Here is a 26,871-nt window from a genome sequence, read left to right on the forward strand (position 1 = left end):
TTTTCCAGCATGGCTGTACCAGTTTGCATTCCCATCAGCAGTACAAAAGGGTTCCCCTTTCTCTGCATCCCTGCCAACATCTGTTGTTTCCTGAGTTGTTAATTTTAGCCATTCTGACAGGTGTGAGGTGGTATCTCATTGTGGTTTTTATTTGCATTTCCCTGAGGATGAGTGATGTTGAGCATCTTTTCATGTGAAAACCACAATTTGTATTCCTTTAGACTTCCATTTCTGGCAACATGGAGGACTAGAAAAATTTTAAAACCCTCCTGCTGAAAAAGACCTATGTGTGTTGGATAGCATAACACAAATATACACTCAAATGCATAGGTAGGCCCATGGAAAGGAAAATAACTCCAGGGACTAAAAAAGAACAGGGCACTGGCCGCAGGGCAATGACCCACATGGTGGCTGCTACAGACTGAATGTTTGTGTCTGCCCCAAACTTCATTTGTTGAAGCTCTAACTCCATTGTGATAATATTAGGAGGTGGGGTCTTTGGGAGGTAATTGGGTCATTAAAGTGGAGGCCTCATGAATGAGATCAGGGTCCTTATAAAAGATATGAGAGTTCTCACTCTCTCTCTCTCCACTACATGAAGATGCGTCCTATGTCCCCAAAGACTAGTATGATGTTCACAGCAGCTTTATTCATGTTATCCCCAAACTGGAAACGGTTATGCATCAATAGGAAATGGATTTTTAAAAAAGGATTGTAGGGGTGCCTGGGTGGCTCAGTCAGTTGAGCGTCCAACTTTGGCTCAGGTCATGATCTTGTGGTTTGTGAGTTTGAGCCCTGCGTCAGCTCTGTCTGTGCTGACAGCTCAGAGCCTGGAGCCTGCTTCAGATTCCGTGTCTCCCTCTCTCTCTGCTCCTCCCCAGCTCACACTCTGTCTCTCTCTCTCTCTCTCAAAAATAAATAAAGATAAAAAAATTTTTTTTAAGGATTGTATATTCATACTATGGATTACTACTCAGTAATAAAAAGCAATGAACTACTAATACACACAGCAATGTGAATGAGTCACAAAACATGGTAAGTAAAAGGAGCCTTGTACAAAAGAATACATACTGTATAATTCCATCTATATTAAGTTCTGGAACAAGGTAATCTACACTGGAAAGGGAACACTGGTTGCCCACGGGCAGGGTGAGGACTGAATGGTTTGGGGCATGAGGAAACTTTGTGGGTGATGGTAATGTTCTGTCATCTCATTGGGGGTTAGGGTTACACACGCATAAGCATTTGTCAATACTCAGTAAATATACTCTAGGTAAATCTTACAACAAAAGAAAAATCTGTAAACATACTGAAGTCTATCTTGTTAATGAAGTGCATGCTGAAAAAAGTGTACTGGTATCTGCAATTTACTTTGCAGACAAACTGGTGGGTAGAAAGAGTGGTAAATAGCTGGTCTGTGATAGCGCAGGCAGAATAAAATAATATTCATGGTAGACACACGAAAGTTCAGTGTAAAATTTTTTTAAATTTGTTTCTACATTTCTATTTTTACTAATTTTTCCCATATATTCCTCACCCAGTTTCTAATAGTACAGATAACAAAACTAAGAAACCAAATTTGTACATTACTATTAACTAAACACCCTACTTGATTAACTCATTTTTTTTTTTTTTTTTAACTAATGACATTTTTCTGTTCCAGGATCCAATCCAGAATACCACATTGCCTTTTGTAGCTCTTGATTTTTTAATTTTTTAAAAATCTTTTGACCCCCTTCACCCATTTCTCCCAGCCCCTGCCTTTGGCAACCCCAATCTGTTCTCTGTATCTATGATCTTCTTTTCCTTCTTCTTCTTCTTCTTTTTTTTCTTTTTTAAGATTCCACATATAAGTGAGATCATACGGTATTTGTGTTGCTGACACTTCACTTAGCATAATGCCCTCAAGGTCCATCCATGTTGTTACAAAGGGCAGGATTTCCTTCTTTTTTATGACTGAATAATGATGAGAATAAGAAGAAGAAAAAGATATATATATATATATATATATATATATATATATATATATATATATCACATCTTATTTATCCATTCATCTATTGATGGACTTTTAGGCTATTTCTATACCTTGGCTATTGCAATTGATGCTGCTATGAACATGGGACTGCATATGTCTTTTTGAGTTAGTGTTTTTGTTTTCTTTTATTTTTTAATTTTTTAATGTTTATTTTTGAGAAACAGAGAGAGAAACAGAGTGTGAGTGGGGGAGGAGTAGAGAGAAAGGGAGACACAGGATCTGAAGCAGGCTCCAGGGTCTCAGCTGTCAGCACAGAGCCCAACATGGGGCTCAAACCCACAAACCATGAGATCATGACCTGAGCCAAAGTCAGACATTTAACCAACTGAGCCACCCTGGTGTCCTTGTTTTTGTTTTGAGTAAATACCCAGAAGTGGAATTACTGGATCAAATGGTAGTTCTGTTTTTAATTTTTTGAGAAAGCTCCATACTGTTTTCCATAATGACTACACGTCACATTCGCACCAACAGTCCACAAGGGTTCCCTTTTCTCCACATCCTTGTCAACACTTGTTATCTTGTCTGTATGGTAACAGCAGTTCTAACAGGTAGGAGGTTATATTCCTTTGTGGTTTTAACTTGCATTTCCCTGATGATGAGTGATGTTGATCTTTCATTTACTGGTTGTCTGTCTGTATGTCTTCTTTGGAAAAATGTCTATTCAGATCTTCTGCCCATGTTTTAGTGGAATTTTTTTTTTTTTTTTTTTTTTTTTTTTTGCTATGAAGTTGCTATGCATTCTTTATATATTTGGGATATCAAGCTTTTAAGATACATGATTTGCAAATATTGATTTCCATTCTGTAGGTTGCCTTTTCATTTTGTTGACAGTTTTCCTTTGCTGTGAAGAAGGCTTCTAGTTTGATGTAGTCCAAGTTGTTTATTTTTGCTTTTGTTGCTTTTACTTGTGTCAGATTCAAAAAGTCACTGCCAGTAGGGGCGCCTGGGTGGCGCAGTCGGTTAAGCGTCCGACTTCAGCCAGGTCACGATTTCACGGTCCGTGAGTTCGAGCCCCGCGTCAGGCTCTGGGCTGATGGCTCGGAGCCTGGAGCCTGTTTCCGATTCTGTGTCTCCCTCTCTCTCTGCCCCTCCCCCGTTCATGCTATGTCTCTCTCTGTCCCAAAAATAAATTAAAAAACGTTGAAAAAAAAAAAAAAAAAAAAAAGTCACTGCCAGGACCTATGTCAAGGAGCTTATTGCCTATGGTTTCTTCTATAAGTTGTATGGTTTCAGATGTTATGTTCAAGTCTTTAATCCATTTCAAGTTAATTTTTTTGTATGTATAAGATAGTGGTCAGTTTCATTCTTTTGTATTTGGCTATACAATTTTCCCAGCATGATTTATTGAGCAGATTGTCCTTTTCCCATTGTATATTCTTGGCTCATTTGTTGCAGATTAATTGGCCATACAGGTGTGAGTTTATTTCTGGGTTTTCTATTCTGTTCCATTGATCAGTCTCTTTTTATGCCAATGCCACACTATTTTAATTACTATGGCTTTGTAATAGAGTCTGAAATCAGAAGCACGATGCCTCCAGCTTTATTTTTTCTGGAGATTGCTTTGCTGATTCAGGGTCTTTTGTGGGTCAATATACATTTTAGGGTTGCCTGTTCTATTTCTGTGAAAACTAACATTGGAATTTTAATAGAGATTGAATTAAATCTGTACATTACTTTGGGTAGTACAGACATTTTAACGTTATTAGTTCTTCCAATGAGCATGGAACATCTCTCCACTTATATCTTCTTCATTTTCTTTCCAAAATATCTTATAGTTTTCAGTACACAGATTTTTCAGCTCCTCAGTTAAATTTATTCCTAGGCATTTTTTCTTTAATTTTTTTTTAACATCTATTCATTTTTGAGAAACAGAGCACAAGTAGGGGTGGGGCAGAGAGAGAGGGAGACACAGAATCTGAAGCAGGCTCCAGGCTTTAAGCTGTCAACACAGAACTTGATGTGGATCTCGAACTCACAAACCGTGAGATCATAACCTGAGTGGAAGTGGAACACTTAACTGAGCCACCCAGGTGACCCCCCTAGGCACTTTTTTTTCTTTTTGATGCAATTGAAAAACAGAACTGTTGGGGCACCTGGGTGGCTCAGTCGGTTGAGCGTCCGACTTCGGCTCAGGTCACGATCTCACGGTCCGTGAGTTCGAGCCCCGCGTCGGGCTCTGGGCTGATGGCTCAGAGCCTGGAGCCTGCTTCCGATTCTGTGTCTCCCTCTCTCTCTGCCCCTCCCCCATTCATGCTCTGTCTCTCTCTGTCTCAAAAATAAATAAACGTTAAAAAAAATTTAAAAAAAAAAAAAAAAGAAAAACAGAACTGTTTTCTTAATTACTCTTTGATAGTTCATTATTAGTGTCTATAAATGCAACAGATTTTTTTATATTGATTTTGTATCCTACAACATTACTGAATTCATTTATTACTTCTAACAGTTTTTTTATGGAATCCTCATGGTTTCCCATAGATAATATCATGTCTTCTGTAAATAGTGACAGCTTTGCTTTTTCCTTTCCAATTTGGATGCTTTTATTTCTTTTTCTTGCCTAATTGCTGTGGCTAGTGCTTCCAATATCATGTTGAATAAAAGTGGCAAGTTTGGGCATCCTTGTCCTATTCCTGATCTTAGACAAAAAGCTTTCAGCTTTTAACCATTGAATATTATGTTAGCTGTGGGTGTAAAATCTTTTTAACTTTACACTTTGAAATTTTTCATAATAGAATATTGTGAGGCAGAGAATTTAAAAAAAAAATTACCTCAGGTGTTTCTGAAAATGCCTAGGCTGATAGTGGTCTTGTATAGTGGCCTGTGGTCATCTGCTTCAGGTTACCATCTACACCTACATCTACAAAGGCTGTGGGTAGACCATGCCACCCCCAGAAAGCTCACATAGCAGCACAGTAGACAACACTATTTCTATAACATAAGACATCCCCAAACAAGAGGAAGCACCCTCTGGAAAGATGCACATCTATTAGGTAGACAGGGAGTGGGGGAGGCTACCTAAATAAAGGGCATGAAGACCAGGGGTAGAGGGTGGTGATGGAGCTGGGGCAGGCATAGAAGGAGAGGTAGCAGAGCCATAAATGCTGTGGAAAGAGCACAGACCTTTCTCTTGTGAGTATGAACTCTAGCTCTAAAATTTGTTAGTCCCGTGACTTGGGTAACTTACATAAGCCTCAATTTCCTCATTTCTGAAAGGAAAACACATTTCCTACTTTATGATTTTGGCTATGATTGGCCCAGCCACCCACATTTATCCATATTTAACCCATTTCAGTGGGTTTTGAGAATGCCAGGGTGCAGCTGAGATCCTCTGCTCAGCAGTGTTCTACTGACCCATCCCTTTAAGAATGGTAGAGTGGGAGGAGACAGAGTAATTTGTTCCACTCTCCCCTATAACCCTCTTAGGGCGTATTCTTCTCCTGGCTCATCCTATTCATCCTTCAGGTCTCAATGAAATGTCATTTCCTCAAGGAAGCCATCCTAGGTCTTCCCATTAGACATTTTCACAGCACCTTTTACTTCTCCCTTGAAACAGTTAAGACAGCTCTAATTTGAGAATTATTTCTAATTAATTTCACAGAAGGCAGGAAACTACCTTGCACACCGTCTGCAATGTCTAGGACAAAACCTAGCATATGGCAGTTGATCATTAAATGGATGATTATTTTTTAAAAAGAACTATTTAATTGTCCAAAAATAAAAGATACAGTTAAATGAATTACAGGACATTCATAAGATGGACTATTATATAATCATTCAAAATTACAGGTAAAAATAAAAAATCTATACATACAGGTAGATGTATAGATATATAGATACACATACAGAAAAAAAAGACAACAAAAGACATCAACATGTTAGCAAGGATTATATCTGGATAGAAGGGTGATTTTTACTTTCTTCTGTACACTTACATTTTCCAAATTTCCTTCAATAAACATGAAATACATTTATAACAACATGTATTTCTTTTAATTTTTTAGTGTTTATTTATTTTTGAGAGAGACAGAGGGTGTGAGCAGGGGAGGGGAAGAAAGAGAGACACACACACATATCCAAAGCAAGCTCCAGACTCTGAGCTGTCAGCACAGAACCCGACGTGGGGCTCGAACTCATGGGCTGTAAAATCATGAGCTGAGCAGAAGTCAGACACTCAACCAACTGAGCCACCCAGGCACCCCCAATAAAATGTATTTCTTAAAGAGAATAATTCCTTCACTCAGTATTTCTTTAATTAAATCAGAGCTGCTGAGATAGATTATTTACAAGGATGTTCCTGGCAACATTACATAGAATGTCAAAAGCATACAAAACAATTTACACACACAGAAGACAGAATAAATTATGGCACATCCATACTCTGAAATATATCTAGCAGTTTTCAAAAATAATGTATATGAATATTTAATAACCTTAAAAAAAAAAAAAAAGGCTCAGGGTGCCTGGGTGGCTCAGTCATTTGAGCATCTGACTTCGGCTCAGGTCATGATCTCATGGTGAGTTCAAGCCCCATATCGGGCTCTGTACTGACAGCTCAAAGCCTGGAGCCTGCTTTGGATTCTGTGTGCCCCTGCCTGCCCCCCCCCCCACCCTGCACCCCTCCCCTACTTTGTGCTCTGTCTCGCTCTGTCTCTGAAAAATAAATGTTAAAAAAATTTTTTTTAATAAAAATTTTTTTTAAAAAAAGGCTCACAGAGTAAAGAAACAGGAAGGAATTATTAACCCTGAAATATGCCATTTGGGTATAAGATTTCAACTTCTTTTGAGTTCTACTAGCTCTCTCTCCTTCAGCCAAGATCTTGTCTCCTCAAATTTGCCAGAACCAACTAGGATTTGCAGTGCCTCCTGCAAGCATGATGAATCTTAGGGGAAGGAGGCCTCCAGGTGATTCCACCGCCCTTTGTGAGGCCGGCTCCAGACCCAAGTCAGTTCTCCTTCCAGTCTTGCAGTTTGTTGGTTTGGTCTGGTCTTACTTAATCCTGTGCACCTCTTGCATGGTTTCCAGGCATTTCTTTTGTTTTCACTGTTGTTGGGTTTTTTTTCCTCCTTTTTTTCCATGGAACAATTCAACTTTATAAGCACTGAATATCTTAGAAAGGTCTTGTGAGTAGTTTAGATACCCAAGAGTCACAAAAACACTGAATGGAGGCAGGTAGAAAACCACATTATAAGGCCATGCTACAGAGTAACTAATGAAAGCACACTGCCCTCTTACATCACCTGATGATAACTAATTTCAACTAATAATGTAATTATGTCCATTTTAATGGAATTTCTTACTGTTTTTTTCATAAACAGATGTTAATTCACGGACTCAGGAAAGCAAATTTTGTCCACTGAGATTAACTGAAAATTTCAAGGAATTTCACAAATTTCTAAAATTTCTCCTAAAGCAAAATAAATCTATATATATTTATATGAAAATACTCATATTCTGTACTCAATTTTGTCCCTCACTAAAACTGGGGGAAATACAAATAAATAACAAATAATAATGCCAAAAACAAAGGCAGAATTAATTCATGATATTAACAGGCAGGACAGTGATCACTATGACAGAAGATAGGAGACAGTGAACCTCTTACTTCAGAATCATGGCAATGTTCTTTTTTCTTTTTCTTTTTTTTTTTTTTTTGGTTTGATGTTTGATCTTATTTATTTGTTCCTCTTACAACAATCTCATTTTTGACTAGACTCAGGCTTTGAGGTAGAAGCTCTCAGAGAAGTCAACCTCGGTCTCTTGGCAATCTGTTCCTGGTGTTTTTCTTTGGCCTCCTTCATTCTCTTGGCCAAAAGTTTAGCATATTCTGCAGCCTCTTCCTTGTTTTTCTTCATGCACTCTTTCTTAAAGCAATGCGCCGACGTTTGTGTTGAAGGACATGTGGAGTAACAAGACACTGAACCTTGGGTGTTTGGTTCGAAGTTTCTTACCGGTATTCTTTGTTTAGGGGCTTTCTCACAACATACTGGCAGACATCATCTTCCTTCGAGAGATTGAAAAGCTTGCGGATTCTGCTAGCTCTCTTGGGCCCCAGGGGATGAGGCACAGTAGTATCAGTAAGTCCAGGAATATCCTTCTCTCCTTTTTTCACAATGTTCAAGTTGAGAACACTGAGATTGGCATCCACAATGCAACCCCGAACAGATTTGTGCTTTCTTTCTCCAGTCCTCCGTGGTCGGTAGCAGGAATGCCCCTTACTCAGCAGCAGGCAGACACGGCCATGGGTCAAAACACCCTGCTTCATGGGGAAGCCTTGTTTGTCACTGCCACCACTGATCTGGACCATGTAACCCTTCCATTCTTCCCCTAAAGCCTCAGCAGCAACTTCTGTGGCCATTCACTTCTCATAAAAGGTACGAAGTCTGCATTCATCGTCCACCTCAATGAGTTTCTGGCAGCCAATAGTTGGGAAAGAGATGTTTAGCTTCATCGTGAGGGTGCCTTGGCAATGTTCTTTTTCTTAATCTGTGTAATGTTCACTTTGTGATACTTCATAGAGCTGTTCAGTTATGAAATGTTCACTTCACATTTAATGTTACACTTTAATAAAAAAAGTTTTAAAAAGAGGCGCCTGGTGGATCAGTTGGTTGAGCATCAGACTTCGGCTCAGGTCATGATCTGGGGATTCATGAGTTTAAGCCCCGCATCGGGCTGTATGCTGACAGCTCAGAGCTCAGAGCCTGGAGCCTGCTTCAGATTCTGTGTCTCCCTTTCTTTCTGCTTCTTCCCCTGCTCATTCTCTGTCTCTCAGAAATAAATAAAAAACGTTAAAAAAATTTTTTTAAGTTTTAAAAAGACTTAAAAATACTCATATTTACCTTTCAGTGGTAGAAGACTATTTTTTAAAAAATTTTCAATGATGACCATACATAAAGAGTCAGAAAATGTCAGCTGCCTACCTATCATTGCCCCCCTCTTCCCTGCTAATAGAACTCTGATTTTACTCAAGTATCCAACACGGACTTCTCTAACGTTCTTCTAATTATAACAGCTTAATGTCTTGCCCCAGATAAACAAAAGCCCTGAGTAAGGAAGAACCAAATGAAAAGCAAAGGACAAGACTGAAAGTGTTTAACCATGTATTATCACGTACATTAGCACATTATGACCCCATGAGTACGTTTTATTCTTATCATTCCAATTTAGAAATAAACAAACTAAAATCTGGAGTTAAATGACTCACCTAAAGTGGCAGATCCTGGAACTGAACTTTCATTTCTTCATTCAAACCTCCACCATCAATTCACTAACACATGCTACTTCTCTAGATAGTAAACTATACTCTTTCTTAAAATTCCATGCAAAAACCTAATATTGTAGCCTTGTTCACCTATATTAAATGAGTATGTTACAGTCAGAAATAGGGAAAACACAGATTAAATTTTTAGAACATAAAATATGTGATTCAAAATCAATACTCTACAGGCTGATGGAATCATTTTTGCCAGAGTACAACATCCAACCAAAGCACAGGAATCCACATATATTTTTTCAAATTCCAGATCATATTTGTGGTATTGATATATTATGGATTAATAAGCACCACATAATAGTTTGCCATTTTGGAAGTTGATATTTAAGGCATTTTTCTTAACCTCATTAATATTCACATTCTTAAAAGTGTAACATATCTCTGGTGCTCAATATAGTACAGACAGAGGAAAATGAAAATTAAAGTTAATCACTATTGCTGTTTTATTAGCAATAATAATGACACATCCTAAATTTTAAATAAACCTGGTCTTCACTTTTTGTGTTTAGAAGAGCTGCGGTTTTCAACATTAAAAAAAATTTTTTTTTAATTTATTTTCAGAGAGGGAGAGCAGGAGCAGAAAGAGGGGCAGAAAGAGAGGGACAGAGAAAATCCCAAGCAGGCTCCACACTGTCACTGCAGAGTCGGATAGCGGAAGGCAAGAGGAGCTTGATCTGGATCTCACCAACTCTTAGATCATGACCTGAGCCGAAATGAAGAGTTGGATGCTTAACCCACTGCGCCACCCAGGCTCCCCCATTTTTCACTTTTTTTAAAAAAACTTTTTTTAATGTTTATTACTTATTTTTGAGAGAGAGAGAGAGAGAGAGAGAGAAAGCACAAGCGGGGGAGGGGGAGAGAGAGAGGGAGACACAGAATCTGAAGAAGGCTCCAAGGCTCTGAGCTGTCAACACAGAACCCAATGCGGGACTCACACCCACATACTGTGAGATCATGATCTGAGCAGAAGTCGGATGCTTAACCCACTGAGCCACCCAGGCGCCCCTCTACATTTTTACTTGATCACAATTTCCTCCTTACTCTGTCACCTATCTATTTACCAAAGGACTTCAGAAGAGTGGTTGAATGTAACAGCCTCAGGCTTTGCCCAAGATAAACTGGAGCTCTGGACAAGGAAGAGCCAAAGATCAGCAAGAAATAAAGAAATAACTGCTCCTCCTCCAATCCCTGAGGTTTTGTCAAATGCTTAGGAAAGGAGGTTGTAGCTTAACCTCTTCAAAATCCTGAAGAGATTCTGCAGTACTTCGTAAAAGCAAACTTGCCATGACTACCTAAGAGGTCTCCTAAGGTTATGATATTCGTCCCTTTTGTCGCTATGGCAGTTGGCCCTTCTTTTCCATTTACCAGCTCACGTCTAAGATTATTCGGAAATGCTTTTGATGATCTCTGCAACCAGCGCAGCCCCAAGGGCAAGAGTAAAAGGGTTGGTAAGCAGTCCCACCCTGGAACAGCTACGTAATCCTATAGTGACCAGAGCATGCACCACTGTACCTTAAGGATACTGCAATAAAAACCCATCAACGCTACAAAATGACAGCAACAACGCAACGCCACACCGTCATCCTGGCCCGAGGGCAGGTTTCCGCCCTTGTACCGAGTACATCTGATGAAAAAGGTCCAGAGCCTTTGACAATTCTGCACAGGACCCCAGAAAATTCCGCGGGCCCTGCCCACCACCCAATTTCAGGGAATACGGAAGGCTTGCAAACAGCTCTACTTCCTCGACAGCCGCGAGCTCCGCCCACCACCCGACAGGCCCACTCACAGTTCGACTTCCTGTGCACGCCGACCCCGCCCGCCGCCCGCCGGCCTAATCAGGAAGCCCCGCCCCCGCCTGCAAGCCTCTCTCTCTAAAGAACCTGGATGTGGCAGCCGCTCCTTCCGCGCAGACGCACCCAGACTTAATTTACTTTCGTTTCCGCGGCAAATTTCCCGAGGCCTGGGTAAGGGAAGAAGCGGCGGTGGAAGACTCCGGAATTACTCCGACGTCGCGACAGTCTAGCCGGGGCGAGCAGGGAGCCGACGCCCGAGCCTGACAAAGGTGGTCACCGGGGACAAAGCCCGTCAGACTCGGGGAGGCCGGGTCGCGGAGTGGCTCGCCGCGCCCGGCGCCGTGGGTCCCGCTGGTCAGTGCGCGTCTTGCCGCGCGGCCCCGGCTCCCTCGCCCCAGCGGGACAGCGGGCTCGCGCACCTGGAGATGTAGGCCCGGCAGGACCGCCGTGCTCCTGCAGGCTAGGTCCGGTGTCCGCGCCCTCTGCGTGTCACTTAAGTGCGCTGGGACCGGCGAGAGGGCGTGGACTGCTCGCTCCGCCTCCGCGGGCTCCAAAGCCGTGTAGGAGGAGAGCGCCCGCCCCGCAGCCAACTGGCCTTGCCCCCAGATTTTAAATCCCGGAGTTGTCACCCTGAGAATCTTGGCTTTTAAAGTCGGTGGGAAGCCAAAAGAGGAAATGTTACCTAGTCATAGAAACCTCCGCGGTCGGGGAGGGGCACCTTGGCCTAGGGGTAAGCGCTACACCGCTCCTTCCAACTCCCACTCTGAGCTCTGCGGGTTATCGGCGCTACAGCCTTAGGCAAATTACCATTCTCTTATCTCCCTTCACACGTGAAGTGAGGATAATAAAATCCTCTCTGTGGTGGAAGAAATGTGATACTTATCTTGCAGCCTTTTAGAATGGTGATCACGCAAAATGGGAAGTGCTATAGTGCTATATTAGAAAGCAATTATTCATAGCTATGATTACATGTTGTAAAAAGATACACAGTTGACCGTTGAAGAACAGGAGTTTGAACTATGGGGGTACCGCTTATAGGTGGATTTTTTTTCCCCAATAAATACAATAGAGTACTGTAAATATTTTCCTCATATTTTGAACATTTACATTTACCTAGATTATTGTAAGAATACAATATATAACACGTAAAATATATGTTAAATAGACTGTTAGTAAAGCGTCTAGTCAGCAGTAGGTTGTTAGTAAAGTTTTGGGGGGAGTCAAAAGTTATATGTGGATTTTCAACTGTGGGGTTAGGGGTGCCCCTAACCTCTGTATTCAAGGGTCAAATGCATTCTTCAAGAGAACGGGAAGTCACAGATTGGGAGAAAGTATTTGCAAAGAACATCTGATAAAGGATTGTTATCCAAAATATCCTAAAAACTCAACAATAAAAGGAGTAACCCCATTAGAAAATGGGCAAAAGATCTGAACAGACACCTCACCATACAGATGGCAAATAAGCACATGAAAAGGTCCTCAACATTGTAGGTCATTAGGAAATTGCAAATTTAAAACAACAATGAAATACCACTGCATACCTATTGGAATGGCTAAAATCTAAAACACTGAGAATACATGTGGATGAGGATGTGGTGCAACAGGAATCCTCATTCATTGTTGCTGTGAGCACAAATTGGTAGAGCCACTTAGGAAGAAAGTTGGGCATTAGAAAACTGAAAATAATCCTATTATATGATCCAGAAACCCCATACCTTAGTATTTACCCAAAAAAGTTGAATGCTTATATTTACACAAAAATCTGACATGAATGTTTATAGCACATTTATTCCTAATTGCCAAAACTTGAAGGCAACCAAGATGTTCTTCTTGGTATGTGAATGTACAAAAACACTGGTCCATCTATACAATGGAATGTTACTCAGCACTAAAAAAAAGCCGTCAAGCCATGAAAAGGAATGGAAGAACCTTAAATGATTATTTATTTCTAAGTGAAAGCCAATCTGAAAAAGCTACATCTGATTCCAACTATATGACATTCTGGAGATGGCAAAAGTATGGAGTCAGTGGGAAAAAAAATCAGTGGTTGTCAGATTTGTAGGGAGGTGGAGCACAGAGGATTTTTAGGGCAGGGAAACTATTCTGTATAATGTTGTAATGATGAATACATTATACATTGTCAAAACCCACAAATGTGCAACACAAAGAGTGAGACCAGATGTGAATGGGACTTTGCTTGATAATGTGTCAGTGTTGGTTGATTGATTGTAACAAATGTACCGCACTGGTGCAGGATGTTCATAGTGGGAAAGGCTGTGTGTTTGGGGTTGGGAGGCAGGTAGGATATGTGAGAGTATTCTCTTTCCACTCAATTTTGCTTTGAAACTAAAACTGTTAAAAAATTTTCTTTATTTTAAAAATATGTATATATACGGGGTACCTGTTCATTCACAAACATTTCTGACTAATGTATGGTAAGCAGGTACCAGCTACAAAAATATCTGATGGTAGATACAAGTGATACAAAAAGGCACTCATTCATTCAATAAGTACTTGCACAGCACCTGTTCCAGACACTAAAGACTCAGTTTTGAATAAATCAAAAATACCTACCCATGTGGAGCTTACATGCTAGTGAAGGCACTCATTCATTCAATAAATACTTGCACAGCACCTGTTCCAGACACTAAAGACTCAGTTGTGAAGAAATCAAAAATGCCTACCCGTGTGGAGCTTACATGCTAGTGAGGAAGATGAATGAATGAATGAGGAAACTATGTAGTATGTTAGTGGGTGGTAAGTGCTAAGAGAAAAAAGCACCGATGTTAGATAGGAGATGTGCATGTATGTATGGGGAGTGTATCACAGTATTAGATGGATGGCTGGTTGTAAAGGTAATATTTGAGTGAATAACTAAAGGAAGTGAGGGATGAAGCCATGAGGATATTTTGGGGAGAGGAAGCAATGAGGTATCTTGGGGAAAAGCAAGGACAAAGGCTCAGAGATGGGGGCACGGCAAGGAGGTGCCTGTGGAAGGAGCAAGAAAGTAGTAATAGAGGATGAGGTCAGAAAAGTTAGGCGGGAGCAGGGAGATCATGTGAGGCTTTGTAGGTGATTTAGAGAAGTTTGCCTCTTACTCCGAATTAGGGAGTCATTGAAAGATTTTGTGCAGAAGAGAAGCATGTTCTAAATTATCTTATATTGGGATCATTTTGGATGCTGAGTTGAAAATACACTAAAAGGAACAAGAACAATGTAGGAAGACAAGTTTGGAGGTTATTACAGTAATGTTGACAAGATAAGGATGGCTTCAATGAGAGTGATAGCAATGGGGATATCAAGGAATTGTCAGATTCTGGGTAAAATATGAAGGTGGAAGTGATGATTAGCTTGTAGATCAGAAACTGGATGTAAGAAATGAAGAAACCAGAAGTTTTCTGTTCTCAGTGTAATTGGAAGGACAGAGTTGCTGATGGAGAAGGGAAAGAGTAGTGTCAAAGCACATTTGTGGAAATATGAGGAGCTCTAAACATGTTAAAATTTGAGATGGTCTATTAAACATCCAGGTGAGATGTCAAGTAGGCAGGTGGATATATGAGTATGGAGTTCAGGGAAGAAGTACAGATGGGAAATATAAATTAGAATGTTATCAACACATGGATGGTATCTAGAACTAAGGCAAGATCTTCAAGGGAGGGAATGTTGATAGAAAAGAGAAGAGATCTGAGGAATGAGCCCTGAGGTCCTACAATTTTTAGATGTTGATGAAATGAAGAGGAGCCACTAAGAAAGTAGAGGGAAACCAGGTCGGGGGGGATCCTTAAGAGAGTGATCAGTTGTTCCAATTGCTGCTAATAAGTCAAGTAAGATGTGGCCTGAGTCACATTAGTTAGTTACTTGTGGCTAAGTCACATTAGTTGTGGCTAATAAGTCAAGTAAGATGTGTTCACCATTGGATTCGAAAACATGGAAATTGTCAATGGGCACGATAATGTAAGTTTTAGTGGTATGGTGTGAGAGCAAAAGCAAGTTTGGAGTAGATTCAAGGAAAAGTTGGAGGAGATGAAGAGAAAAATGAGAGACTGAGTATAGTTAGGTCTTTAAAGAATTTTTCAGAAAAAGGTAATGAACTTAATAGGGTAGTCCCTTAGAGAGACAACTGTTACATAAAAATGGGAACATTATCTAGTAAGGGTAATGATAGAGGTATGTGCCAGGTTCTATGGCAACCAGAGAAAGTTCCACTTGAGTGTAATTCTACTCTAGAGCAAAAGAATCAGGAAAAACTTCACAAAGGAAGTCACATTTAGGTTGAATCACAAAATATGAGTACAGAACTTTGTATTCTGGTTTTTACAGAACATCCAGAATGAACCCTTCCATTGAAAACAATAATGGAAAATGGGCAAAATATATAAAATGACTTAAGGTATTAGAGAGTTAAATTTCCTTCCTTTTTCACTGAGGGTATTTCTAATTTTGTGCAAAGGATAATAGAACCTAAGCAGAAAGTAGCAGTCTCGCTGAGGACATCAGAGTTTGGAACTTGAAGAGCAAAGTCTCAGAAAGGAGGGAACTATAAAAAAAGTGACCCCAAAATTATCCAAAGATGTTACACTCCAGTGATTGGCTGATGACTAAACCATGCATATGTAGGAACAGAATCCAAGAAACCCAGCAGGCAAGAGCAGACCAGAGACAAAAAAGCTGAGCAGGATTTTCAGCAACTTAAAACTATTAAGGAGGTGGAGGTTAGAGTTCAAGTTCTGCCAAACTGGGCCTCAGAAAATACCCTAGGTATATCTCCCAGAAGGGACAGTCCCTAGGAGTCAGGCTATGCTTGCCTTAGCCTGCTCAGATTGCTATAACTAGACCAGGTAGCTGAAACAATGCACATTTATTTTCTCACTGTTCTGGAGGTTGGAAGTCAGATCAGGATGCCACCATGGTCAGTTTCTGGTAAAGATCTCTCTTCCTGCCTTGTTTGTGGGCATCATCTTGGCTGTGTGCTTGCATGATCTCTTTGTGCACATGTGGAGAGAAAGCAAGCTCTATGGTGTCTCTTCTTATAAGGGAACACATCCCATGAAGATTCCATCCTCATGATCTATCTAAACCTCATTACTTCCCAAAAGCTCCACCTCTAAATACCATCAGATTGGGGGTTAAGCCTTTAATACATGAATTTGGGGTGGGGAACATACAACTCAGTCTATAGCAATGCCCTTGAAGTAAGAACATGACCCAAGAATCAGGTCAAAATTGAAATAACCCAGCTTAGGGGCTCCTGGATGGCTCAGTTGGTTAAGCATCCAACTCCTGATTTTGGCTCAGGTCATGATCTCTAAGTTTGTGAGACTGAGCCTCACATTGCTGTCAGCGCAGACCCTGCTTGGGATTTCTTTCTCTTTCTCTCTCTCTCTCTCAAAATAAATAAACTTAAAAAAAATAATAACCCAGCCCTAATAAAGCACAGCTTTAACCCACCTAAACTGGACCACAGGAATCTGCTGGTAAACTATGTGCTTAACAGAGGAAACAGCACTTTTTGAAGGTAAACAACACTATTCTGTACCTCTACACTCTTTCATAATATCTGGCATCTAATAAAATTTTATGAAACATGCTTTAAAAGTAATAGAAATTATCAAAAAAACAGGAAAAAACACAAGAGAAATGGCATCATTGATGATTCAGATATTGAATAATCAGAGACTTAAAATAATTCTGAGGGGCGCCTGAGTGGCTCAGCCGGTTAAGTGTCTGGCTCTTGCTTTTGACTCAGGTCATGATTTTGTGGTTCATGGGTATCAAGTCCCACTTAGGGCTCTATGCTGACCATGCAGAGCCTACTTGGAATTCTCTCTCTCTCTCTCTCTCTCTCTCTTTTTAATTTTTTTTAACATTTTTTTATTTTTTTTTTTGAGACAGAGAGAGACAGAGCATGAATGGGGGAGGGGCAGAGAGAGAGGGAGACACAGAATCCGAAGCAGGCTCCAGGCTCTGAGCCATCAGCCCAGAGCCCGACGCAGGGCTCGAACTCACAGACCGCGAGATTGTGACCTGAGCTGCAGTCGGACGTTTAACCGACTGAGCCACCCAGGTGCCCCTCTCTCTCTCTCTATTTCTGCCTTTCCTCTGCTCTCTCTCTTTCAAAATAAATTTAAAAACTTAAAAAAACGATGATGAATGTTTTAAACAGAATTGATGAAAAGATGAAGAATCTCACGAAAAATCTGAAAGCTATTTAAAGAAAGCCAAATGGAGATTCTAGAACCTAAAAAATATACTTGAAGAAATCAAACGATGGGTTTGATATTAGATAAGAGCAAAGGATTAAGGGAAGTGGAAGATAATGCAGTAAAAAATATCCAGAGTAAAGAACAGAAGGAAAAATAGATAGAAATAGAATTAAAAAAAAAAAAAAAAGGCAGGGGGAGGGGGCACCTGGGTGATTCAGTCAGTTAAGTGTCCGATTTAGGCTTAGGTCATGACCTTGCAGTTCATGAGTTCAAGCCCCACGTCGGGCTATGTGCTGACAGCTCAGAGCCTAGAGCTTGCTTCAGATTGTGTCTCCCTCTCTCTCTGCCCCTCCCCTGCTCACATTCTGTCTCTCTCTCTCTCTCTCTCTCTCTCTCTCTCAGGAAATGAATAAACATAATTTTTTTTTTAATTTTAAAAAGAGAGTACAAGAGATGTATGTAACATGATGACAATGTCAAATATTTATGCTATTGAAATACCAGAGACAATGGGATAGGAGAAATATATGAAAAATTACTGGCCAAAAATTTTCCAAATTTGATACCAAGCATTAAACAACACATTCAAAGAACTTTGTAAATGGGGTGCCTGGGTGGCTCAGTCAGTTAAGCATCTAACTTCAGGTCATGATCTCATGCATGGTTCACAAGTTGGAGCCCCACATCGGGCTCTGTGCTCACAGCTCAGAACCTGGAGCCTGCTTCAGATTCTGTCTCCCTCTCTCTCTCTACCCCTCCCCCCCTCAAAAATAAATCAACATTAAAAAAAAATTTTTTTAATAACAAAACAAGCAAAGAACTTTGTACACCCATACGAGATAAATACAAAGAAAACCACACCTAGACACAGAAGAGTCAGCTGAAAATAAAAGAAAAAAGCAGCCAGAGAGAAAAGACCTATTATGTTAAAGACAGTAACAGCTATACAGATGGCTGGTTTTTCAGCAGAAATTGAAGCCAGTGAATTGTCCTCTTAAGAGGACACATTAAATGTGCTGATAGGCACTCTCAACAATAGCCAAATTATGGAAAAAGCCTAAATGTCCATCAGTTGATGAATGGATAAAGAAATTGTGGTTTATATACACAATGGAGTACTACGTGGCAATGAGAAAGAATGAAATATGGCCCTTTGTAGCAACATGGATGGAACTGGAGAGTGTTATGCTAAGTGAAATAAGCCATACAGAGAAAGACCGATACCATATGTTTTCACTCTTATGTGGATCCTGAGAAACTTAACAGAAACCCATGGGGGAGGGGAAGGAAAAAAACAAAAAGGAGGTTAGAGTGGGAGAAAGCCAAAGCATAAGAGACTCTTAAAAACTGAGAACAAACTGAGAGTTGATGGGGGGTGGGAGAGAGGGGAGGGTGGGTGATGGGTATTGAGGAGGGCACCTTTTGGGATGAGCACTGGGTGTTGTATGGAAACCAATTTGACAATAAATTCCAATAAATAAATGTGCTGATAGGAAAACAATATTTATATCCCAGCCTAAAATTCTGTAGCTAACTAAAGTGTCCTTCAAAAATGAAAGAAAATACACATTTTTTTTCAGACAACTAAATCTTAGAGCATTTCTTGCCAGAGAACTGCATTACAAGAAATACTAAAGGAATTTCTATAGGAAGGAAAATGATCTCAGAGGGAGCATAGAATGATAAAGGAAAAAAGCACACTGGAAAGGGTAAATAACTGTGCATAAATATAAATAAATATTGAATGTTAAAAACAATTATGATGATTACTTGTGGGCTTTAAAATCTGTGTAGAGGGGTGCCTGGTGGCTCATTCAGTTAAGAGTCCTACTCTTGATTTTGACTCAGGTCAGCATCTCACAGTTGTGAGAATGAGCCCCGAGTCAGGCTCTGTGCTGACAGTGCATAGCCTGTTTAGCATTCTGTCCCTCCATCTCCCTCTGTCCCTCTCTTGCTTGTGCTCTCTCTCTTAAAATTGATTAATTAAAAAATTTTAAATCTATGTAGAGATAAAATATGTGATAATTAGTACAAAAGGGCAAGACTTCAGAAAATATAATTAAACTTTTTTTAATTTATTTTTTTATTTTTTAAAATTTACATCCAAATTAGCATACAGTGAAACGATTTCAGGAGTAGATTCCTTAGTTTCTAGCATTGTTAGTGAAGTGGTAAAAATCTAATTTCTGGAAGATATACCCTAAAATAAATAGTTTAATTCCTACAAGATTAATATAAGAATGCATAAGTAAAGGGGTGCCTAGGTGTATCAGTCAGTTGAGAATCCAGCTTCAGCTCAGGTCAAGATCTCACAGTCCATGAATTCAAGCCCCGTGTCAGGCTCTGTGCTGAGAGCTCAGAGCCTGTAACCCTCTTCAAATTCTGTGTCTCCCTCTCTCTCTGCCCCTCCCTGCTCACACTCTATCACTCTCTCTCAAAAATAAATAAACATAATAATAAAAAAAAAGAATGCATAAGTAAAAAGCTAATATGGTGGAGGGGTGCCTGGCTGGCTCAGTCAGAAGAGCGTCAGAAGAGCATGTGACTTTTGATCTCAATGTTGTGAGTTCAAGCCCCATGTTGGGTGTAGAGATTACTTAAAAATAAAATCTTAAAAAAAAATTACTATGGTGGAAATACAATAATATAAAACTTTTGACTAATCCAAAATGAGGCAAGGAAGGAGAAATAAAGGAACAAAGACAGATGGGACAAATAGATGGCTGATAACAATGTAAAAGACTTATATTCAATTATGTCAATAATAGTATTATGTGTAAACAGAGCACTGGAATTAAAAGACATGCCATGTGAAGAAAAATACAAAACCCAATTATACATTGTTTAAAAGACCCACATTTTATTTATTTATTTTTTTTTTAATTTTTTTTTCAACATTTTTTATTTATTTTTGGGACAGAGAGAGACAGAGCATGAACGGGGGAGGGGCAGAGAGAGAGGGAGACACAGAATCGGAAACAGGCTCCAGGCTCCGAGCCATCAGCCCAGAGCCTGACGCGGGGCTCGAACTCACGGACCGCGAGATCGTGACCTGGCTGAAGTCGGACGCTTAACCGACTGCGCCACCCAGGCGCCCCGACCCACATTTTAAATATATGGAATGAAAGTCTGAAAGTAGAATAATGGAAAAGATATGTAGTGTAAATACCAACTAGAAAAAAATTGGCCTAACTATTCTAATACCAAGCAAAGTAGAATTTAAGGCAAGAGATGTTGCATAACAATAAAATGGTCAATTCCATGAGATTATATCACAATTCTAAATCTGTGCCTAACAAACATAAGAAGATATTAACAGAACAAAAATAAGAAATGGACCCACATTAATAGTTGGTTATTTTAACAAACTTGTCAGTAATAGATAGAAAAAGCAGACCAAAAGATCAGTAAAGATCTAGAACTATGTAAATAACCCAAACAAACTGACCCAATTGACATATAGAAAACTAAACAACCTCAGAATAGCCATTCTTTTAAGTGCACATGAAACATTTACCAAAACAGACAATATCCTGCACGATAAATCAAGTCCCAACAAATTACTAAGGATTGAAGTCATATAGAATATATTTGCTGGCCACAGTAAAATTTAAACTAGATATCATTAACAGAAAGATAACTAGAAAATCCCCAAATATTCAGAAATTAAGCATCACAATTCTAAATCACTAATGAACCAAGAAAATATTAAAATAACAATCAGAAAATGTTTTGAACTAAATAATAATAAAAATATATACAACAAATTTTTGTGTGTATGTGATGAAGATAAATCAGTGCTAAGAGGACTATTTTGGCCTCTAAATGTGTGCATTATAAAATAAGAAAGGTTAAAAATCAATTACTTGAGTTTCATCTCAAAAAGCTGAAAAATACAACAGCAAATTAAAGAAAATATAGTAAGGTTCTAATATGTATAAAAGAATAAATAATTGAAATAAAAAACAAACCGACAAAAGAGGAAATCAAGAAAAAAGTTGATCCCTTATAAAGATTAAAATCAATAATCCCTGAGCAAGATTGACCCAGTGGAGACAGAGAGAGAGAGAGAGAGAGAGAGATTAGAAATGAAAAAAGATGACAATACAGAATTTTAAAGCATTAAAAAGAAAATAACAGATTATTATTAACCACCATATGCCATTAATTCAACAGTGTAGATGAAATGCACAAATTTCTTGCAAAACACAACTTGCCAAAACTGATCTAAGAAGAAATAGAACATTGGAATAGTCCTATATCTGTTGAATAAGTTGAATGCATCTTTAAAAATCAAAGAAAACACCACACCCAAATGACTTCACTGGTGAATTTGAGATGGAATAGTTAGGGAAACCCAAAATCAATAGAAGAAAGGGAAAAAAAGGAAACTAGAGGAAGCTGAAGCCTCTCGAACTTAACAGCTATAGCAAGCATTAAACATGGCCCAATTTATAGATTAACATAAAACTACTTACTAATGACCTGATTACATAATTTCCTCTTGTCCATAATTTATGCCTGGTCCATCATGTGCACTGTGAATAAAAAATTGTAAGGCATGCTACAAGTCAAAAATAAAGACAGTCCAAAGAGATAAAACAAACAGCAGGACCAGAGTCAGATATGAAAACATTTTGGAATTATCGGTCAGGGAATTTAAAATAACTATGCTTAATATGTTACAGGATCTAATGGGTAAAGTAGACAACTTGCAAGAACAGATGAGTAATTTAAGTAGTGAAATGGAAACTTTATGAAAAAAATCAAAGACAAATGTTAGAAATCAAAACACTAACAAGTGAAGAATGCCTTTGATAGGCTCATCAGTAGAATGAACATGACCAAGGAAAGTGAGCTTGAAGATCTATCAATAGAAACTTTCCAAACTGAAATGCAAAGAGGGAAAAAAAAAAAAAAGATGAAAAAAAAATCTAAGAATTGTGGAACAATGATAAAAGTTGTAATATATATGTAATTGGAACACCAGAAGGAAAAGAGAGAAAAAATCAGAAGGAATATTTTCATTAATAATGACAGAAATATTTCCAAAGTTAATTGTATACACCACACCACATATCCAGGAAGCTCAGAGAATTCCAAAAATTACACATACACATATAATATTCAAATGTAAAAAACAAAGACAAAATGAAAACCTTGAAAGGTTCAAACTTAAGTGACCATTGACTAAGTATAAAGTGCTACATATTTACAATGTTATATATGAACCTCATGGTAACCACAAATCCAAAACCTATAATACATGCAAAAAAAATAAAGAGAAAGAAAGCCACACCTAACACTACAGAAAGCCATCAATCATAAAGAAAAAGAGCAAGAGAAGAAGAAAGGAACAGAAAACTACCAAAACAACCAGAAAACAATTAACAAAATGAAGTTAAATTTCAGATAAAAGTGTTTTCCATCAGGAGTGGGCTGCGACGGGGCACCTGGGTGGCTCAGTTAAGCATCGACTTCAGCTCAGATCATGATCTCACAGTCTGTGAGTTCGAGCCCCACGTCGGGCTCTGTGCTGACAGCTCAGAGCCTGGAGCCTGCTTCGGATTCTGTGTCTCCCTCTCTGTCTGCCTGCACTCTGTCTGTCTCTCTGAAATAAATATTTTTAAAAAAATTTTTTTTACATTTATTTATTTTTGAGAGACAGAGAGACAGAACACAAGTGGGGAGGGGCAGAGAGACAAGGAGACAGAATCCGAAGCAGGCTCCAGGCTCTGAGCTGTCAGCAGAGAGCCCGATGCAGGGCTTGAACTCACAAACCATGAGATCATGACCTGAGCTGAAGCTGGACGCTCAACCAACTGAGCCACTCAGGCGCCCCTAAATAAATATTTTTTTAAAAAAGAAGAAGAAAAGAGAATGCAATGGTCCAAAATCTTTGGCACAAAGCAAAAACAGTTCTAAGGGGGAAATTTATATTAATATAGGCTTACCTCAAGAAATAAGAAAAATCTGAAACAGTCTAACGTTATATCCAAAGGAACCAGAAAAAAAAAAGAAGAAATAAAACCTAAGGTTAGTAGAAGGAACAAAATAGTAAGGAGCAGAGCATAAATAAATGAAATAGACTTAAAAAATGATAGAAAAGATTAATGAGGGGCAGCTAAGATGGTGGCATAGTAGGAGGACCCTAGGTGTGTCTTGTCACTTAAACAGCTAGATCACTATCAAATCATTCTAAATACTCAAGAAATCAACCTGAGGACTGTCAGCAAACTCTACAACTAGAGGGAGAGAAGAGGCCATATCTTCTCTAAGAAGGCCATATGTAAGAAATGTAGATATATGGTCTGGGGGAGAAAGAGATCTTGAGTGCTATGGAGGGAAGGGAGACCTGATCTTGGAGAAAGGTGAGAGATACTGGAGTGCACAGAGATATGCACAAGGAGAACATTGGCTTTGGAAGATGAGAGGGGCTGATTTTCATGAGTTTTTGCAATGAGCAGGACTCAAAGCCTGGAATTTTAGAGGATGGTGGGCTTGGCTAGAATAGTGAACTGAGGGCACTGCCCTACTCCTGGAGAGAGGGCATACAAACAAACCTGGGGCAGACAGCACGATCTGAGGATCACCTAGGCTGCATGAAGAGAGACTGTTCACTCTTCTTGGATCACATCTATTAGAGATGGCTTTCACAGAGTTGCCTCTCCAGGGAAAAAAGAGCCAGTGAGCTCCATTTCCATCCCCCATTCCTCAGCATAGGTGTAGAGACACCTTTTGAGGGTCGCTAACCAGCACATTGGCTGTTTAGCCTGCTTTGCTCAAAATTCCATGCTCCAAGTCCCACGCCCCTGTGCTCTGGTGCAACTGCCTTTCTGGGTCAAACCTGCATGGCAAGACTCTCCCCCAGAAGACCAGTGCAAGTCCACACCACATCAAGTCCCTAAAATTTGGAGTTTTAAAAGTCAGCAAGTTTGGTTGGGATAGAGCCCAAAGAGCAGCACTGCACTGCTCCAGGCAGGCAAGCAACCTGGAGACAGCATGAAAACAGTGATCTGAAAAATGCTGGGATGCATGAGGGGAAATGATTCCCTCTTCTGAGAGTGGATCCTTGAGAGCAGCAAGCATGGAGTCCCCTCTCTGGGGACAAGGGAGCTGGCTGGTGCCATGTCTCTTCCCCACCCTGCAGTATAAACCCACTTCAGTAAATAGCATGCTGGCTTCCTAACCTGCTTACACCAAGCCCCATCCCCTTGCACTCTGCTTGTACTTCTTTTCTTAGGCAAATGTGCCTAAGACCAAGTGAAGTAGTGAGTTCCTTCCCCAGAAAACCAGCAAAAAACCCTGCATGCACCACATCCACCGACCATAGAGTTCTGCAAGGCTTCAGTTCTAGTGGAAGTAGCATCAAGTCTCATTTAACAAGTAGACCAGAGCACACCTAATTAAAACTCACCATACTCTGGCCTAGGTTTAAACACTGTCCACTGCAGGCAAGAAGAGCCTCTGTGGATGACTGACCTGGGATAGAGCTGCCAAAACACAACAGCAGAGTGCATGCAGCACACATGAGACACTCCCTGAAATGCCAGACCCTAGAGACTATATGACTTCTTCATAAAGCCATTACTCTTAGGAGCAGGAGACATAACAGGCTTTTCTAACACATAGACCTAGACAAAATCCAAGATGGAGGAATTCATCCCAAAAGAAACAAGAAAAGATCACAGCCAAAGATCTACTTGAAACAGATATAAATAATAAAGCAACAATCATAAGGATACTTGCTGGGTTTGAGAAAAGCAATGAAGACATCAGGGAGACCCTTACCACAGACAGAAAGAAGTAAAAAAAAAAAAAAATCAGGCAGAAATAAACAGTGCAATAACTGAGATTCGAAATAGACTGAATGTAATGATCACAAGGATGGAAGAATCAGAGGAATGAATAAGTGTTATAGAAGATAGAATAATGGAAAATAATGAAGCTGAACAAAAGAGAGAAAGAATTATGGGTCACAAGAGTAGGTTTAGAGAACTCAGTTACACCATCAAAAGTAATAACATTCATATCATGGGAGTTGCAGAAGAAGAGAGAGCAAAGAGGGAAGGAGGTTTATTTGAGGAAATAATAGCTGAGAACTTCCCTAATCTGGGGTAAGAAACAGACATCCATATCCATTGGGCACAGAGAGCTCCCATGAAAATCAACAAAAACAGGCCAACCCGAAGACATACTGTAGTTAAAAGTACAAAATATAGTGATAAAGAAAAAAATCCTATAAGCAATAAGACAAAAGAAGTCCCTAACTTACAAGGGAAGACCTATAAAGTTACTGCAGATCTCTCCACAGAAACTTGTCAAGCCAGAAAGGAGTGACATGATATATTCAACATGCTGAATGGGAAAAATATGCAGCCAAGAAAACTCTATCCAGCAAGGCTACCATTCAGAATAAAAGGAGAGATAGTTTCCCAGAGAAACAAAAATTAAAGGAGTTTGTGACCATTAAGCCAGCCCTGCAAGAGATGTTAAAGGGGACACTTTGAGTGGGAAGGAAAGACAAAAACTGACAAAGACTAGAAAGGAACAGAGTAAAACTCCAGAAATGATGACAACATAAGTAATAAAGTGGCACTACATAATATCTATCAATAATTGCTCTGAATGTAAATGGGCTTAACGCTTCAATAAAAAGACATAGGGTGTCAGAAAGGATAAACAAATAAGACCCATCTGTATGCTCCCTACAGGAGATTCATTTTAGACTTAAAGACACTTGCAGATAGAAAGTGAGGGGATGGAGAAACATTTATCATGCGAATGGATGTCAAAAGAAAGCTGGAGTAACAATACTTGTATCAGACAAACTAGATTTTAGACCAAAGAGATGAAGAAGGGCACTATATCATAATAAAGGGGATTATCCCAACAAGATTGAACAATTGTAAATATTTATGTCCCCAACTTAGAAGAACCCAAATATATAAAACAACTAATAACAAATATAAAATCACTTATTGATAATAATACAATAGTAAGGGACTGTAACACACCAATGGACAGATCATCTAAGTAGAAAATCAACAAGGAAACAATGGCTTTCAATGACACATTGGACCAGATATATTTAAAACATTTCATCCTAGGTGGCTCAGTCAGTTGAGCATCCGACTTCAGCTCAGGTCATCATCTCACATCCATGAGTTCGAGCCCCACATCAGGCTCTGTGCTGACAGCTCAGAGCCTGGAGCCTGCTACGGATTCTGTGTCTCCCTCTCTCTCTGCCCCTCCCCTGCTCATGCTCTGTCTCTCCCTGTCTCAAAAATAACTAAAAACATTTAAAAAATTTTTTTAAACATTTCATCCTAAAGCAGTAAAATACACATTCTTTGCAAGTGCACATGGGACATCCTCCAGAATAGATCACTTACTAGGTCACAAATCAGGCATCAACCAGTAGAAAAAGACTGAGATCATACCATGCATATTTTATGACCACAATGCCATGAAAACTTTTATAAGAGGGAAGTATATAGCAATACAAGTCTACCTTAAGAAGCAAGAAAAATCTCAAAACAAAACAAAACTAAACTAACCTTCCCTCT

General features: G+C 39.5%; 1 protein-coding gene and 1 pseudogene across 5 annotated transcripts in view; both read right to left on the reverse strand.

The window, feature by feature from the left end:
- RIPK1 (receptor interacting serine/threonine kinase 1) overlaps window positions 1-26,871 on the reverse strand; it is a 75,560-nt gene that overhangs the window by 28,790 nt on the left and 19,899 nt on the right. Inside the window, exon 1 of one of the 5 annotated variants that reach the window (XM_049611286.1) lies at window positions 11,519-12,944. The exons of 1 other annotated variant lie outside the window; for it this stretch is intronic. The gene's annotated coding sequence lies outside the window, so the exon portion shown is untranslated. Of the gene's footprint in view, window positions 1-11,186; window positions 12,945-26,871 lie in introns of those variants that run through there. 3 more of the 5 variants (XM_049611284.1, XM_049655111.1, XM_049655110.1) reach the window with 3 other exon arrangements.
- On the reverse strand, window positions 7,678-11,187 carry LOC125908448 (40S ribosomal protein S6-like; annotated as a pseudogene).

Source organism: Panthera uncia, assembly GCF_023721935.1.
Source record: "Panthera uncia isolate 11264 chromosome B2 unlocalized genomic scaffold, Puncia_PCG_1.0 HiC_scaffold_25, whole genome shotgun sequence".
NCBI classification, from domain to species: Eukaryota; Metazoa; Chordata; class Mammalia; order Carnivora; family Felidae; genus Panthera; species Panthera uncia.